Source organism: Lissotriton vulgaris, chromosome 5, assembly GCF_964263255.1.
Source record: "Lissotriton vulgaris chromosome 5, aLisVul1.2, whole genome shotgun sequence".
NCBI classification, from domain to species: Eukaryota; Metazoa; Chordata; class Amphibia; order Caudata; family Salamandridae; genus Lissotriton; species Lissotriton vulgaris.
Window position 1 is genome coordinate 1,912,881,194 of NC_141693.1, and position 16,892 is coordinate 1,912,898,085.

General features: G+C 41.0%; 2 pseudogenes across 1 annotated transcript in view; one reads left to right on the forward strand and one right to left on the reverse strand.

Moving 5' to 3' along the window:
• Positions 1 to 16,892, forward strand: part of LOC147717705 (E3 ubiquitin-protein ligase TRIM39-like) — a 948,681-nt pseudogene that overhangs the window by 41,234 nt on the left and 890,555 nt on the right. The window contains exon 4 of the transcript XR_015296086.1: positions 15,999 to 16,021. The product of XR_015296086.1 is annotated as an E3 ubiquitin-protein ligase TRIM39-like (transcript). The remainder of the gene's footprint in view (positions 1 to 15,998; positions 16,022 to 16,892) is intronic.
• On the reverse strand, positions 191 to 11,655 carry LOC147717706 (small ribosomal subunit protein eS6-like; annotated as a pseudogene).

A 16,892-nucleotide genomic window follows, 5' to 3' on the forward strand; every position in this document is an offset into this window, starting at 1 on the left:
TGTTCTTTAGCCGAAGTTACATTAATTGATAAACATGTTAAGGTACAACCGGCCACACCCTCCACAAAATTATCGTAAAATGCAAGCCCTGCTGTTGACGATCGAAAGCTGTAGAGTTAAAGGCTTAATGCAGACCCTGCTGGGGCCAGCAAGTCGCGCAGTTAAGTCGCAGCAAGGCCACCTCCACCTTTCATCCTTTATGGATCGCTAAATAAGCAGTAATAAAAGGACTTGCCTTCATTCTGTTGGCCAGAAGTTTGGCATACTCGGAGGCTTCCTCCTTGTTCTTCTTGGTGCCCTGCTTCTTCATCGCAATACGCCTGCGCTTGTGCTGCAGTACTCTGGGAGTCCCCAGACGCTGAATTTTGGGTGCCTTTGTTCTAAGTTTCTTGCCTGCAAAAAGGAAAAAGGATTTTCTTTAACCTATTAGGGAAACAAATTACAAACCGAAAAGAAAAAGAATTGATTATCTTACTGCAGGTGTTTCATTCAGAATAAATCTACCTCCAAGGAGCAGCGCAGCACCTCCGATGTTCGTCTTTCAAGAGATGGAGTAGAAGGAATAGTATTGTTTAAGGGCAGAAAGTGGTAGGCAAGAAAATCGAAACTAGATTAAAACATTTTTTTATATAATAAAAAAAGCATTGGCAAAGCCAATAGGTTTCTCCTTTGCCACATATATTGGCTTTTCTTAGGTCTTTTAGCCATGCACCGTGACAGAGAGTGGACTGGCACAGAGTAGAGTGCAGTGGCGTAGAGTGGCCTAGAGTGCACTGGCATAGAGTAGTGTAGAGCGCAGAAGTGCAAAGTAAAGTAGCATAGAGTAGAATGGAGTGTGGTCCCGAAAGGGGGATTCCCCCTCCCTCTCCCTTTCCATTTCATGCACTGGGACCCGATTCCCAACATTCCGTGACGATACCGTGGTGCAACACTGTCTTTGGGGAACTGCGCACCCTTCTTTGCTTTCTGACATTCAATATAATGCACATTTGCAATGAAGAGTCCAAGTTCTGGTAAATTTGAACCTAGGTATCGGAGACGCAGATAAGCAACTAAGCAACCAAGCAAACCATCCCTGCAAACATCTTCAAGTGAGCGTACGTTTCTCACATCTATACGAAAGACCTGAATGGCAGGTGGCAAGAAAACGAGACTTACACAGTCAGTATTTTACAGCTAGTAATCACAGAGGTAGTCACTAAACAGAACTTCACCTTTTGATTAATACACAAATAAAATTGGAGCAAAAGAATTCTATAAATGAATCCCCTTTTTTTAACCCTGGGCTATGGGTTGGGAGGCAGGATGGGTAGTATCCCAAAGGTAAACTTGCCATTTGGCGATGGGGCTGAACTTAGCTGGTTAACTAAAATATTTTACAAGTCAAAGATGTGGCTGCAGTATGAGAACGTTCTCCCAGCTAAAGAAATGCTGTCAAACTAAATTACGACAAAATCTCTAAACACGGGATGGGTGCAAACACGCTCATTGAGACACCTGCATGTTTTCAAACCATTCTCCTTCATGCTATACTGGATACAAAGATCCTTCCAACCTGCCTAGACTGAACCTATATCTTCTATGTTTATTTCTAACTTCATATGTACCCATCTCCCCAATCCCGGCGCAGTCAGTTGTCGTGGAACCATAATAAAGCATGCTGATCCCCGATCTTACAAGATGCAGTCATTGTCGGTCCAAATAGGGAATTAGATGGAAGAGGTTGACAGTAAATTGATGATGGACTTAATGAAACTGTATCTATAGATCAGATACAGTGTTTTGCATGCCTACCTTCTTTGCTCAGGGGTTTCCTCACAACATACTGGCATCGCAAGCATGCATTCTACGCAAACCTTATATGAACAGGGGCTGAAATAAGTTTTCCAACCCACAGAAAAAGCCACGGAGGTATTATTAAAGACATTATACAACTTTATCCTCCATTTAGCACAATTCACTGACGGGGCAACGATCCTGCAGAATCCGGGCTGCCCTGGAATCCAATGGCAAAATAGGAAATTAAAGTCTGCATCCTCAAAATCAGGTGTTCTTTGCACCAGCATCTCCAAATCCACAACAGTTATGTCACTGCTAAAATAGACACTTGAAAGGGTTCAGAGATCTCACTGCTCAGTCACTTGATGAAACAATGCACTGGTTTTTACTAATTTACTCAGGGAATGGACGGTATCCACATGACACGTGTCTACTGTTAAAAATGAATGCAGCTCATCTTTCCTCACAATCACCAAGTTGAGCACGCTCAAGTTGGCATCAACCATGCAACCACGGACAGATTTCCACTTGCGTTCTCCAGTTCTTCTTGGGCGATAGCAGGAGTGCCCCTTGCTAAGGAGCTGCTGGACACACGTGTGGGTCAGGACTCCTTGCTTCATGGGAAACCCCTGCTTGTCATTGCCACCACTGGTGCGGACCACATAACCCTAGACTCGTAAAACAGGACAATATGGAGCTTAGGCTGCCCACAGGTATGTGTTACTAACACATTAACATTAGCATATCCATACCTTTTAAGGGACTTGGTAGTTGTAGAGTCAACCTTCAGTGCCCATAATGTGATTACGATAACACTTTCAGTAGATCCTCCTAAATCTGACCCTTGGTCGCTTAATGGTGATGTGGTCTCCTTTCAAAAGAAAACAGGCAGATGTTTTTGGGACTTTAAAGCCATGAAGGGTTTGGAGCCTATCCTTGAAAAAACTTTAATTAATTTAGATAATTGACAGGGGTTGGAACTAATCTCTTTTGAGGCTTTTATGAAGAAGATTATCTCTGCAGTAAAAAAATCGAATTTAACTATAAGAAAGATCTCCCTCCCTAAAGCAGTTATTACCCTCAATAAGGAAATAAATAAGTTGGTGAGGGAGCAATATCTATGTAGATCAGCAGAGAGATATCAGAAAATAGCTCTCCTCAAAAGAAGAAGAAGTAGGGTTAAGAAAAAAATCAAAAAAGGAAAGGAGGATTCCCTATGGATAGGTTTGCGGGAGGCCGCTGTCCAAGGAAAATCTCTCAGCGTTGGTCTCTCATTGGGGAGGGTTGTGGTACAAGAGTGAGTCCCCTCCCAATCCCTATCTCGGAACAAACCTGGATAGATTACATCTCAAATTTATATGCTAGGAATGACCTGCGGGTGGAACTTAGGGGAATTGGTGAAGATAGCAATCTCTCAATAGAGTCCCCTTCCGAATCATCTATAGAATTGGCTATTAAGGATATGCGTCCCTCAAGAGCTATGGGACCGGATGAACTCCCGATATCAGTCCTGAAACAAGATCCAATATCTTGGAGTAAAATCCTATTCCCATTATTTAGAATTTGCTTCATTAAAAAAATTATCCCATCATCTTGGAAGGGGAGCATTCTGGTGCCCTTGTTCAAAAAGGGTGATAGAAACCTGCCCAATAATTATCGACAAATAGCCCTCTTAGACGCTATTGGGAAAGTTTTCTCTAAATGCTTGTTGTCTTTAATTAATGATTGGGTGGTTCTAAATCACATTTTGCCACTAGAACAAACAGGCTTCCGCAAGGGGCATGGAACCCTGGACAACCTCTCCGCCCTTCAGATTATTGCTGATAAATACATAAGGGTACGTGGCGGAAGAGTGTATGTGGCATTTATAGACTTCTCCACAGCATTCAATAAGGTTGAACGCCCTTTGCTGTGGAGAAAGTTATCTGCTCTGGGTATGCCCCCTCAATTGTTAGATATGGTCCAAGCTCTGCATACAGACACATGGTGTCAAGTTCTTCAAGGCGGAGAAAGGGGATTATCTAAGATCATTCCTTCAATTAACGGTCTTAAGCAGGGTTGCCTCCTTGTTCCACTGCTTTTCTCTCTGTATATTGCAGATTTACCTGCCTCACTCTCCTCTTGCGATGGTATAGCCCCAGTATTGGGTGGAAAGCCTATTTCGTGCCTGTTATATGCGGATGATATTTTAATAATGGACCTTATGCCTAAAGGACTCGCCAAACGCCTCCATGCTTTACATTTGTATGCAGAAACTCATTTTCTAATAATAAATGTAGCAAAGAGTAAAATTATGTGTATTTCAGGCAGGAAAAAACATAAGTATGAGAGTTTTGTCTGGTCTGTGGGAGGTGACAAACTTGAGGTGGTAAAGAGTTATGTCTTTTTAGGAAAATTAATCTCAGACACTTTAAGTGATAAGCTCCATATCGATAATAATGCCCGGAAAGCCTTATCCCAAGAGAGAAGCTTAAATGCATTGTACTCGGCAATGGGGAAAAGACACTTCTCTTATTTTTGGAGGTCTTCAGGGCAAAAATCCAGTCTACCCTCCTATACGGATTGGAACTGGTCGACCTAAGGCATTGGGATTTTTTAAATGTGGTAGAAGGAAAATTATTAAGAGGCGCAACCTCCATTAATTCCGCTTGCACAGTGGCGGCTTGTAGACTTGAGTTTGGCCTGCGCAGCAGTTGGGTGCAGGGCTTGGCAGCTGTAGTGCGTTGGGTCGCAAGCTTAGCCAGAGGAGAAGCGGGGACTATGAGAAACCTTATGAAGGCTGAATTATTGGGAAGTTTAAGAGAATACTCCCTAATTGTTAAAAATTTTAGAAAGGCTGTTTCGCTTCTGCAGTTGGAGGAGAGTACCCTCTTTTCCTTATCTGCAGCTCAGTTAAAGTCTCTCTTGAAACAGGCCTCCTGGGACCTTAGCTTCAGGTTGGACAGTGCCTCTATCCTTGTTAAGAAAGGTGTTAATCCCCTCACTGACTCATTTGCAAGGAAATTTGTGCAACCCTATGTCGCCTGGAATTTGCCTCATGGCGTCCGGAGATTTTGGTTTCTCTTGAGGCAGGACTTGTTACCCCTAAATAATCTTTTGTCTAGATGGTCCGAGTCCCTGCAATCTGCGACCTTTGTCACTTGTCCACTCAAGATCGAATGCATGTACTTTTTATATGTCCAGTGCTGCGCCCATTCTGCCGTAAGTGGTTAAGGCAAATATGCTTGCAAATGGGTATCTTAAATGCCAATTATTTTATGCTTGCCTTACATAACCCCCCAAATGAAAGATTCTGTTTTAACATTTTTAACTTTTTTAAATGTTTTTTAGCTATTTATTGATGGCTTGCTTATGAAGTATGTATCAATGAATTATTCTGTATTGCGGTAAATTGTTGTAAACTGTCTTTGTGGTATTGAATGGATTTTTGTATTGTGTATATTCTTTTATGTGGACCTCCACGGAGTTCCAAAACATAATAAAAATTGAATTGAATTGAATTGCATACCCATACCATTCTGAAGCCATCTGAGCAGTCGAGGGCCAAACAGTATTCCAATATAACATGATGCGCTTCAAAATGTACTGTAATCTAATGCTTTATTTAACCACCGCAAGTAGTAAATTTGTCACTAACCCCAAGTGACATGTATTTTAAAAGCAGCAGCATCAATTATCTTGTAGCCTACGTGATATAGGCAAGTTGTTCCAAAATATCAGCTGATAATAGCAAGCTATGCGTATTACAATGCAGACTTGTAAAACACAAGAACAACAGAGTTCAACAAGCAAGCAACACAAAATGTGGCACGTATAATGGGCACAACACACTCATATTTCACACGAGGAACTAACGAGAATCTCAATACAAAGTTCTTTCACTTTACTTTTTATGCTATATAGAAAATGGAGCGATACAAAGATGAAATTGCTCAACACTTGCATTCCAAAAACAATGAAGTTACACATCTTCAACAGCACATCGAACCCCTGCAAGTTACTTCCCCATGCACGCTGTCGGTCGTTTGCAACACTCCATAAAGTGCATAAACACGTAGTCTCGTCTCTCCTTCCACTCATCACCTAAGGGATCCGCAGGAACTTCAGTGGCCATGCACTTATAGAAAGTTCAGAGTTTGCGCTCATCGTCAACTTCGATGTGCTTCTGGCAGACAGTGGCCAGGAAGATGTTGAGCTAATGCACACAACAGACACATGTTGTTATTAAAGACTCCCTGAAGGTGCTCACTTACTCGCAGTCCACGGCAACTCATCACATGCAGTTTCACCACAATCCTACGAGAAACCTTGGCGCCCCAACTGTCGCAGAAAAATAGATGTTTCAGCAGGCAGAAAACTTGCGTTCCGACAAACTACTTTTGACGAGGATCACAATAAGTTCAGAAGCCGTTCTGTTCCAAAGCTTAAAAACACGTGGCATGCAACTGCCACGTGCCCAAATTGCAGCTAAGATGTCGGGCCCTCCTCCTCCATAGTTGACAATATTAAAGTTGTGGCAAACAAAAGCGCCCTGGTGTGTGCACATCTCTGTAGTAATGCCCAAAAAGTTTCCAATGTAAGATTTATTCCTTACAGAAGACCCACAGCAGCTGGCCAAAGCAGCAGGGCAGCCAATGAGCCAAAAGCTTAGCTTTCTAGAATACCTTAACACCATGACATACACCCATTCTAATGAATACACAATATCATTTAAAAAGACATATGCCTAATAAAGCACAGTAAACCCGATACAACCATACTTCACCCCCCTTTTTTAAACTAAAACAAATTCTACACTTTTTTTTTTTAAGTTTGAAGTTTATTGAAATAAAAAGAAGCAAAGACAGAAAATGAAGAAACAATCAAGAGTTATGAGAAACATGAAATCATTCTTACATATTGTCGAAATTAGTGGAGGAAAACTTATGCATAAAAAATAAAATAGGCAATGAATGTGAGGAACATAGGGGGATGAGGGAACATTTTAAATTATAAAAGTATATAAATAATATGTTAAAACAGTAGATGTAATGGAGAACATAATAATCGAATAGAATAATGCATTCATGGTGGTTTACAAACTTCAACAGTACGTTTCGGAGATGAGGGAGGAGGCCTAGCAACTTTGGATAAATATTCAGTGAGGGGAAGCCATAAAAGATCACGTTTGATTGCTAAGGAAATAGGAGAGACAAAATTAGTGTCAAGTCTGTGATTAAAGCAAACTGCGTTCCACCAAGCAGTAAAAGAAACATCATTAGCTTGTTTCCAGTGTGATGTAATATGGTGAAAAGCAATAGCTATAAAGAGATCAAGTAATTTTTGTTTGTGATGGGATTCTGCAAAAACAGGAGAGAGGGAACCTAAGAAAATGTGTGTAATGGAGAAAGAAACTGTAAAATTGAAAATCTTTTGCAATTGAGACCAAACTAAGTGCCAGAAACGTAAAATATGAGGACATTCGAATAACATGTGTTTCAGATCAGCCAGAGGGGATGGGCAGGACCAACAAGTAGATGGAGTGTCTGGGGAAAAGGATGACAAAATTAATGGAGTGAATAGTGTACGATTGTAAATAAAGAATAAGGTTTGTGTAGTATTTTCAGCTCTGGATGTACTATGAATCTTAGACCAAATTTTGTCCCATAAAATGAGGGACCATGTGTGAGATAAATCTTTTTCCCAAGCCAACTCAACTTTAGATTTTGTACGATCAGTAGAGGACTGCAGAGATTTATAAATAAATGAAGCAGAAAGAGATTGGTCGATAGCATTAGAAATCGAAAGATGTGTGATAGGGATAGAGTTGGAGGTCGGGAGCGAAGAAAGATATTGGGTAAGGGACGGAAGCAGTGATAAATATTGTTTATGGGATGAGGAAGGTAGCGAGAATTGTGTTTGGAGATCCTGAAAAGGAAGAGGTTGATTGTCTGAGAGAAGTTGTGAGATCCATTTTAGACCAAGGGAATGCCAGGTTTTCCAATATAAGGATCGGTTACGGATTTTGAGGAGTTTATTATGCCAGATAGGTTGGGTGTGAGTGGAGGAGGCAGATGGGTATGTGGATAATAAATATGGACGAAGAAGAGAGCAAGAGTGAGAGATGATAGGGGAACATAGGGATGATACCTTAGAGGAAAAGGATAGAATTTCTTCGAATTCATCAGGATGAAGTAAAGAAGATTCTAATGTGAGCCATAGGGGGGGAATGTGAGGAAGATCAGAAGAGATCCACCTCATGGTTTGTTTTAAAGAAAATGCGTTGTGATATGATTTAAAGTGGGGGAACTTGACGCCACCGAGGGATTTATCTTTTTTCAAGGAAGAAAGAGCTATCCGAGATTTTTTGCCTTTCCACAAAAATTTTAATAGAAGGGAGTCTATCGATTTGAAATAATGATCTGGGATACGGATGGGAATCATGGAAACAGAATAGAGAACTAAGGGCGCTAGCATCATTTTGATGGAGTCCAATCGACCCCACCAAGAAAGGAAGAGAGGGTTCCAACGATTTATCGATGTAGTGATTTTATTAGAGAGAGATTCAAAATTAAATTTAAGAGTGTCTGGAATACGGGGAGCAAACCAGATACCTAGATACTTAATCTTCGTGGGTTGCCAGGAAAAGCCGGAGGATTCAAAGAGATGTTTTTGACATAAGGGGTTTAAGGGTAGAATTTCGCATTTGTCTGTGTTGAGGCGATAACCTGAAACAGTGGAAAAAGAAGAAACTTGATGGAGGAAGGAAGGGAGAGTTGTTTGAGGGTTTGAACAATAAAATAAAATATCATCTGCGTAAACTGATAATTTAGCTTGTTTTTGAGGACCATATTGAAAACCAGTAATTGTATCATCGAGTCTAATTTTAGTTAAAAAGGGTTCTAAGGCTATAATAAACAGAAGAGGGGATAGGGGGCATCCTTGACGTACCCCTCTTTGAAGAGGAAAGTAATCGGAAATCATACCATTTGCAAAGATTGAAGCGTGGGGGCTAGAATAGAGTAAGGATATTAGAGATATGAATTTAGGGGGAAAACCAAACCATCGAAGAGCTTGAAACATAAAGTCCCACCCTATTCTATCGAATGCTTTTTCAGCATCTAGGGAAATAGCAGCGAGGGGGGCAGAAAGGGAGGGAGCTTTACTCAAAATATTAAAGAAGACACGAGAGTTGTCTGATGATAGGCGACCTTTAACGAATCCAGACTGTTCAGGGCCTATAAGTTCTGGTAGTAAGGGATCTAATCGGAGAGCTATAATTTTGGCGAAGATTTTATAATCCGTGTTTACTAGTGATATAGGGCGATAATTTTTACAAAGGGTATGATCTTTATCTGGTTTAGGTATTAAACAGATTAATGCTTCTTGGAAAGTACCTTGAGAGGAGCCGGAAGCCGCAAAGGATTGGAATAACAAATGTAATTTTGGGAGAAGAAGGGAGGAAAAGTGATTGTAGAACTCAATGGTAAAACCATCGGGCCCTGGTGCTTTACCTCTACGAAGGATAGAGATTGCATGAGAGATTTCCGAAGGGGTAATGTCCAAATCTAATGAATGAAAGTCAAGATGAGAAGATTCTGGAGGGGGAATGTCTTGAAAGTAAGTAAGAAGATCATTCGGGTCGGGAATAGATTCGGGAGTGTAGAGAGTTTGGTAGAAGGAAACGAATTGGGCTAATATGTCCTTATCTTTAAAGAAAGATACACCAGCTGGGCCTTGTAAGGATTCAATTTTTGTTCTTTCTTTCCGTATCTTGAGATAATTGGCTAGAAGTTTGCCCATCTTGTTCTGTCCACCGTAATAGCGGGAATTGCATTTTAGGAGAGAATTTGAGGCGGCGTTTGTGGTATATTTATTAAAATCAAATTTGGCAGAAATTAGTTCACGAAGAGAAGATTCAGAGTTTGAGTTATAGTAAGCATATTCCAATTTCTTAATTTTATCTAAGAGTTGAGTTGACTTAGAGATTGATTGCTTTTTCTTTTGTGAAACGAAATTAATGATAAATCCTCGTGCAGCTGCTTTAAACGAGTCCCATATCATGACAAAGGAAGATTCTGGAAGATGGTTAAGTGTAAAAAATTCAGTAAAAAAATTTGTAAATTGGGTGCAAAAATTAGAATCAAGGAGTAAAGAGTTATTAAATCTCCAGCGGCCTGAGTGAGGGGAGTAGGGGATAAGGTCAATGTCCACAAAGACGGGAGCGTGGTCTGAAATTAGAATGGAGCCTATGTCTGAATGAATGGCGAGTTGTGCTAGTGGTTTGCTGAGGAAGAGGTAATCAATACGTGATTGGGAGTGATGAGTGGGGGAATAGAAAGTGTATTCTCTGAGATCTGGGTTACAAAGCCTCCAAATGTCAACTAAAGCATTATTCTGTATAGAGGAGATGAACTGGGAATGCATTTTGGAAGGAACAAATTTAACTTTCGAATTTCTATCTATAAAGGGGTCAAATACTTGGTTGCAGTCACCGCCAAGAATAACATATTGGTCATTGAGGGTAACAAGTTTATCAGAAATAGCAGGCCAGAACAATTTATCAACACCTGTAGGAGCATAAATATTGAAAATAACTAGAGGTATTTTATCTATAAGAAGATTAACAATAACCCAACGGCCATTAGCGTCGCATTCTTGAGATACAATTGAAACATTTAACTTTTTATGACAAAGTATAACTGTACCATTTTTCTTACCTATAGCAGGAGAATAAAAAACGTGACCCACCCAACAACGCTTAAGTTTAGTAGCCTCCAATTCTGTAAGGTGGGATTCTTGAAGGAGGGCTACATCTGCTTTAAGTCTGGTTAAATGTGTTAACCTCTTCGCCGCTAATGACAAGGGTAACTCGTCATGGACTTTCCATTGATTTCAATGGAAAACAAATGAGTAGTAAAATAATGCCTTAGCAGCCAAGTGGTTAAAACTCTTTGACGTTTAATGGGGTTATTTAACCCCTTAACATTCCAGGTGACTACTCGGAATGTAAATTATCAGGAGAATGATATAAAAGAGAAGATGTAGTAGAAAAGAAGTTAAGAAAGGCTGAAAAAAGTAGTAAGAATGCAAAAACGAATTTATGAGAGAAATAGAGAGAGAGAAAAGTTGAGAATAAGAGGTGAGAGATAAAGAAAAGAGTAAAGAAAGAAAATAGTGAGAGGAGTAATAGTAAAATAGGAAGCATAGAAAAAATAGGAAAGGGTAGGAGGAAAAGAGGAAACATACCAACAAATACAATAGAAGAAGAGGGGTGACGACGCCAAAAGAGGACGACATCGACAACTGAAACTCACGCGACCGAACACTCGAGGAACCAGCATAGGAGCAATTGAGGAGAGCGAAAATACACCAGGGTGAGGTACATGAGGAGGGGATCTGTAGGAAGACAAAAATAGAAAAGGGGAAGTTAAGGAGACATATGAGAACCAAATATATAAATGCACAATAATAGATACAATAAATGAGGATTAAGTAGAACAACTGGGATGTAGAAAACAATTAGATACATTAGGAGACGAAAGAGATAAATACTGTTGTCAAACAGGGAAGACACATGATAAATTAAACTGGTCTTGCAGTGTCCATGTTTTCGGCTTCATGAAAACGAAGAAACTCTTCAAGGGCGTGTGGTTCTTCAAAAGTCGTGGTCTTTTCTTTGTAGGTCACCTTGAAGAGGCATGGGTGAAGTAAGCCAAACCTGGCACCAAGATCCCGAAGTCGTGGTCGTAAGTCAAGGAACTGCTTCCGACGGTCAGCTGTTGGTTTAGCTACATCTTGAGAAAGATATAAACGATGACCTTCCCACATAATTTGTTTTTTCGCTTTTGCTGCAGAAAGTACTTGAAGGAGATCAGTATATTGCAAGAACAACATGATGACTCCGCGGGGTTTGGTGGAAACTTTCGGACCAAGTCTGTGTGCGCGTTGAATGTTGAAGGAAGAAGAAGGAGGAAGATCTAGAATTTTCTGTAAGAAGGTTTGGAAGAATTCGGTTGGATTTGACCCTTCTGTGTGTTCCGGAAGATTATAAAGGCGTAGGTTATTTCTACGATTTCTATTTTCCAACTCTTCCGTCTGCCTTCTTAAGAGAGAAACATCATTCTCCAACATCGAAATTCGTGCGCAGGAAGCCTGAAGAGATTCCGTAGATTGTTCCACCAAAAGAACCCTTTTTAAGTGTTGACCATTTGTCATGGAGAAATTGCAAAGTTTTGGTGGTTTCAGCCATGAATGGTTTAAGCGCACGAAGTTCTTCAAGGATAAGATCCATGGACGCTGAGTGCGACGAGGAACCTGGAGAGGGAGGGTCTTTCTTCAGACGTTTGGTAGAACCAGGTTGCAGAAGCTTACTAGAAATATTAGTTTTAGGAATTGCTCCCTGTGTAGCCTCTGGTTTATGAGGAGCTTGATCATCCATGGTATGTGTCGTAGAGTCAGAGTCGGAGGACTGACGAGAAACGACCTTGGGAGCAGTAAGCTTGAGGTTGCGCAATTTCCCCATATAAGGCAAGAGAAAAGTACAGCAGTGCTGCTATAGAATCCCAAAAAAGTGGATTATGTGAAGAATGCCTTTTTTGTATGAAAATCCTCTTCAAAAGAAGTAAAACAGAGTAGAGTGTGCCAGAAGCATGGAAGCCGCGAAGAAAAGGCGCCAACCACGTTGAGAGGTCATTTAGTTGAGGAGGTAAGCTAGTGAAAACAACGCGGAGCCTCAGAAACACAGAAGACGAAAAATTGCAGCTTTATGAGCATGTTGCAAGAGCATGTGGCTGATTGAGGCGGAGGATTCACAGAACAGTTCGTATGATGAGGTTCACATGAGTGAAAACCGCTATTGAAAGGATCGCGGTAAAGGAAAATGGCGGCCGCCAGAATAGCGAACCGCGTCACTTGGAAAAAGAGCACATTCCGGTGGAATTGAGAGACAGGGAATATAGCGTCCTGCTCACCTCACATTCCGATTGTCGTTTATGTGCAGTGGTTCGGAGAAGCCTCGGTGTATGTTGAGATAATTGCCGGTGTTCGAGCTTCGTCAGCGGAGCTTCGCCGTCAAGCCGCCATCTTGTGCGGCGCTCAAGCCACGCCCCCCAAATTCTACACTTTTAACACAGAAATATACTTGTAATCACTAAAACGAGAAGTAGCCGTTCGAATTCAAGCACTACTACCAAGCATGTAATATTCAACAATACATGCCATCTCTAGAACGAGCAGGAGCAGTTCTAATTCTACCACTACTCCTTTGTATGTATCACCATCACCACAGGTGATGTTACCACTCATTTCTCTTGACATGCATGGATTTGAAAGAAATGCTTGCCTGGTGACTTGCATGTGGGTATTCAAAAGAGCAATACTTCAGCAGAACGCCAAACAAGTCTTCCCCATTATTATTGCCAAACACCTTGGCGTGTAATGTATTTTGAAGATGACTTGGTGATATCTGAGCATCCAAAAAAACAAACGGTCTGTTCGCCAATATGGCACAAGCAGCAATAAGTTATTCATAGGCAATGGACACACTGAGGACACCATAAGGAAACACAAACTAACCCTTCATATGCAGGTGTCCCCACTAGCACCTCCTGAGCACCCTTAGACGAAAGCACCCCAGGGGCACCCCCAGTGCGCCCTTAGATGTGGTCTTGGGAGTATACTCGTTGGAAACACTGGTTGTGGCCCTTCGCCAGGGATGCTACCTGCTTTGGAGAAGGGTAAGGATGCTGCTGGGGTAAAGGGATAAGCAATAAATTGGGCCAGCAAGGGATTTTTTTATGTTTTGAGACTAGGGGCCAGTAGGTGCGGAACTCAATTAAATTGTAACACACACTGTTCTTTGTTTGTGACTGGAAAACTCAATGAACGCTATTGATCTAAAATGTTACCACACTAACATTCTATTACAAATAGCAAAAACACAAAAACCAGGTTGTTGTGATCGTAAATATTTCTTTATATTTTGATTTTCAAAAGGAGAATTAATCACTTGTGCATAATTATGGGTACAAAAAAAAATGCAGAAAGGATATACTTAAACAATGTTGTTCAGAAACATGGTATATCGGAAAAAAGGTCTAAACTGCTGTTAAATAGTAACTTTGACTCCAAACAAAAATGATAATAAGTCAATAATGTTGTATAAAGTTATAGCAGAATTAAGACAATGTTGTCGACGTTTCGGTCTTTCTTTTGAGTTCACAAGACCATCTTCATGACAGAAGTTTAAAAAGCATTGGATCGAAGACCCTTTGTAGCCTGAGTGCAAAATGGCTATCTTTTTGAGCCAAAGAAGCTATGTCACAGACGGTAGCATTCGACCATTCAGAGTGACCTTGCTGTCAAACAAGTTCAGTTCTTCTAATGATTATAACACAGTAGGTGTTGACTTGGAGATTCAGATCTGTCTCCTTGATTATCATCAGCTGTTCCAGTAAGGAGACGCCTTCACCGCTGACCGAGGGTAGCGTTTTTCAAGCCACAAGACTCATGCTGTGCCGTTTTTCCCGTTTTTCCTTTTACATCAAAATTTGAAAAAATACAGATCTGTCAGCAAAAATGGGATATATGTGCATTTGTGAAAAGAAGTGCTTTTAATGTTCTGTCACCGATGTACCATCTGTCCTTCTTTCAACAAGTCTGTATCATCAGTCCCTTTGTTGAGATGAAAGTCCTCTGCATGATCCCTGAAAATGACACTTCCATGTTTTAGATGTTTTTATGAATGACTCTACACAGATCCCCAGTGAGTTGAAGAATCCTGCAGGACCACAGAGGCTTATCCAATTCACTGAGACCGCTCTGAGGTAGAGGTGGCAGTGTAATCATAGTGAGAAGACAGGCTTTTCACTTGTACTGCTGTGAGAGAACAAACCTCTGCCCTCCCTCAATGCAACCATGTAAAGTTCCATTCCCTCTTCGTAACTAGGGTCATTTACCTCCATCACAGCTGTGATTTATGAAAGATGTTCTATCTTGTGACCATTGCCAGAGTGTGAGACACCTACTCCTCTTTTTTTTAAAGTTTTTTTTAAATATATGTAAATATCTATTTATTAAAGACATGGCATACAATCATAAAGGCAAAGCAAACAACACACTGTTGCACTTTGGCATACCAAATAGAGCAGTATACTTCTCAAGAGACACCTACTCATGTGACAGTTGGACAGAGAAGGCTTCCAGGGCAAATTGCATCTTTTGAGCTAATAAACTGTTTGTATAATCGGTGAATGTCCTACCTAGTTTTGACACTGGTGACAAGCTGCCAGCAAACCCAATGACTCTCGACTCTACAACATTTCAATCCGCCCTGAACAGTTGCTAAAACCATTGAAACTAGACGCCAATGCAATGGACCATCCTCCACATAAAAACTCTGAAACATTCAGACACATTGGAAAGAGCTTATAAGATTCCTGGTTGACACATACAGGGGACTAGTGTGAAAAATAGTGGGGGAACATAGGCCATCTGTTGGAATGTATTTGTTTTGTGTATTTCACCTCCACAACGATACCCTTCCCATGTTTTATGAATGGATGGACTCTTCCCTATGTGGCGTCTTTGAGAAGGTCAAAGAGCGGATATTTTGGACCTGCTTTTTAATCCTGGGGCTGGGAAGATGGACATTGTGTTTTTTCAGTGGCCCACCAGGGACAGATGGGTTGGGATACTACCTTCTTTGAATGCAGACAATGAGGTAAGGCTGTCCTTTTCTCCGTTTTTGTCACAATGATGTAAAGATCAATATTCATGATTGGAACATCATTTCTTAATAAATGTAGCTATTTTTTCCTAACGTATGATTTATATGCTAATAATGAAGTTATCACAAAAGGTCCCATGAACATATAGGTTCTCGCTTTGAAAGGCGTCTCCGTAACCATTAAAAGCATCTGCTTCATTCAGGCTACAGGAAGCAGATTAAGACCTTTCTCTTTGCATCTCTGTAAATTCTCTTTTGTAAATGTTGGACCAAAATGATTCTTTAGAAGTGTTTAATAAAATAGCATTACAGTTTGTGTGTTATGTACTGTAATTGTTGATTCGGTTATAATCCCTTTCTTTGGCTGGTGGCTCGATACGGTAAGTGTCTTCCCATCAGTCAGAAAATCGTCTTGTACCCCAATAGTGGCTCAATGTCTCTTCATGAAGGAGATCAATGCTCCGCATTGTGGGGGTGAATATTTATCTTCTTTATCTCTTTTCCTCCCTAGGATGTGAAGATCTTCTTGAGCAGGTGTGTTCTCTTCCTCTCTTGTACATTTGAGATTTGCATTTGTACCTGCTTGATTTTAATATTCCTCCACCTTATTACGCGGTATATGTTTTTGTAATGGATACTTTTCACCAAAATTGGTTTATTGTCCCTTGTGGTACATAATATGGTGCTGCGTCCGAAGTTTGCATTATATGTTGAATTGCCAGATCTTTAAGGGCACATTGCGAAAGTGCTTTAAAGGTAATCAGGCATGGTTATTTCATATGGTAGTGTGGTTGTGCCTGAAAATGTAGGCATAACCATGGATAGACCTGTAAATGATATATAGAAGGGTACTTGTTGTAGTGCTTCTCGACAAGGAGCAAGCACAGTGGTCCAAGTGCTGGAGAAATTTTTCTGGTGCTGTATTTTGTGGTTACTTGTACCTCGAAATCAATTTCCCTTTAAAGCATCCTGTAAGAAATTGGGTTATCGATTGAGGGGGGAGAGGGGTAAAAGCCCCACTTTGACAACAACCACAATCCTTGTTGGGGTGAACAACAAAAGTCACTAAATTATTCTTTGCCCAACCGTTTGATAGTTTGGCACAAAAGCTGTGAGGCTTAACACCTTATGAGCTCATGACTGCTCCCGGCTGTCATGAGTCACGGTAGTCATGTGCTCATGACCGCCGGGAGCCGTCCGAACATTGCCGCTCCTCCCACACATGGTTAATTCCTCGCCTGTGCAGGAGAATAATTCAGTGGCCGGAGTTTGGACGGCTCCCGGCCGTCATGAGCACACGCCTACTGTGACTCATGACTGCAGGGAGCTGTCCTCAGTATGGCAGTGCCACGCCCAGCCTCACCCGCTCTCGCACCGCGGTGGAATTTGCCCCGCAGCGAAGGAG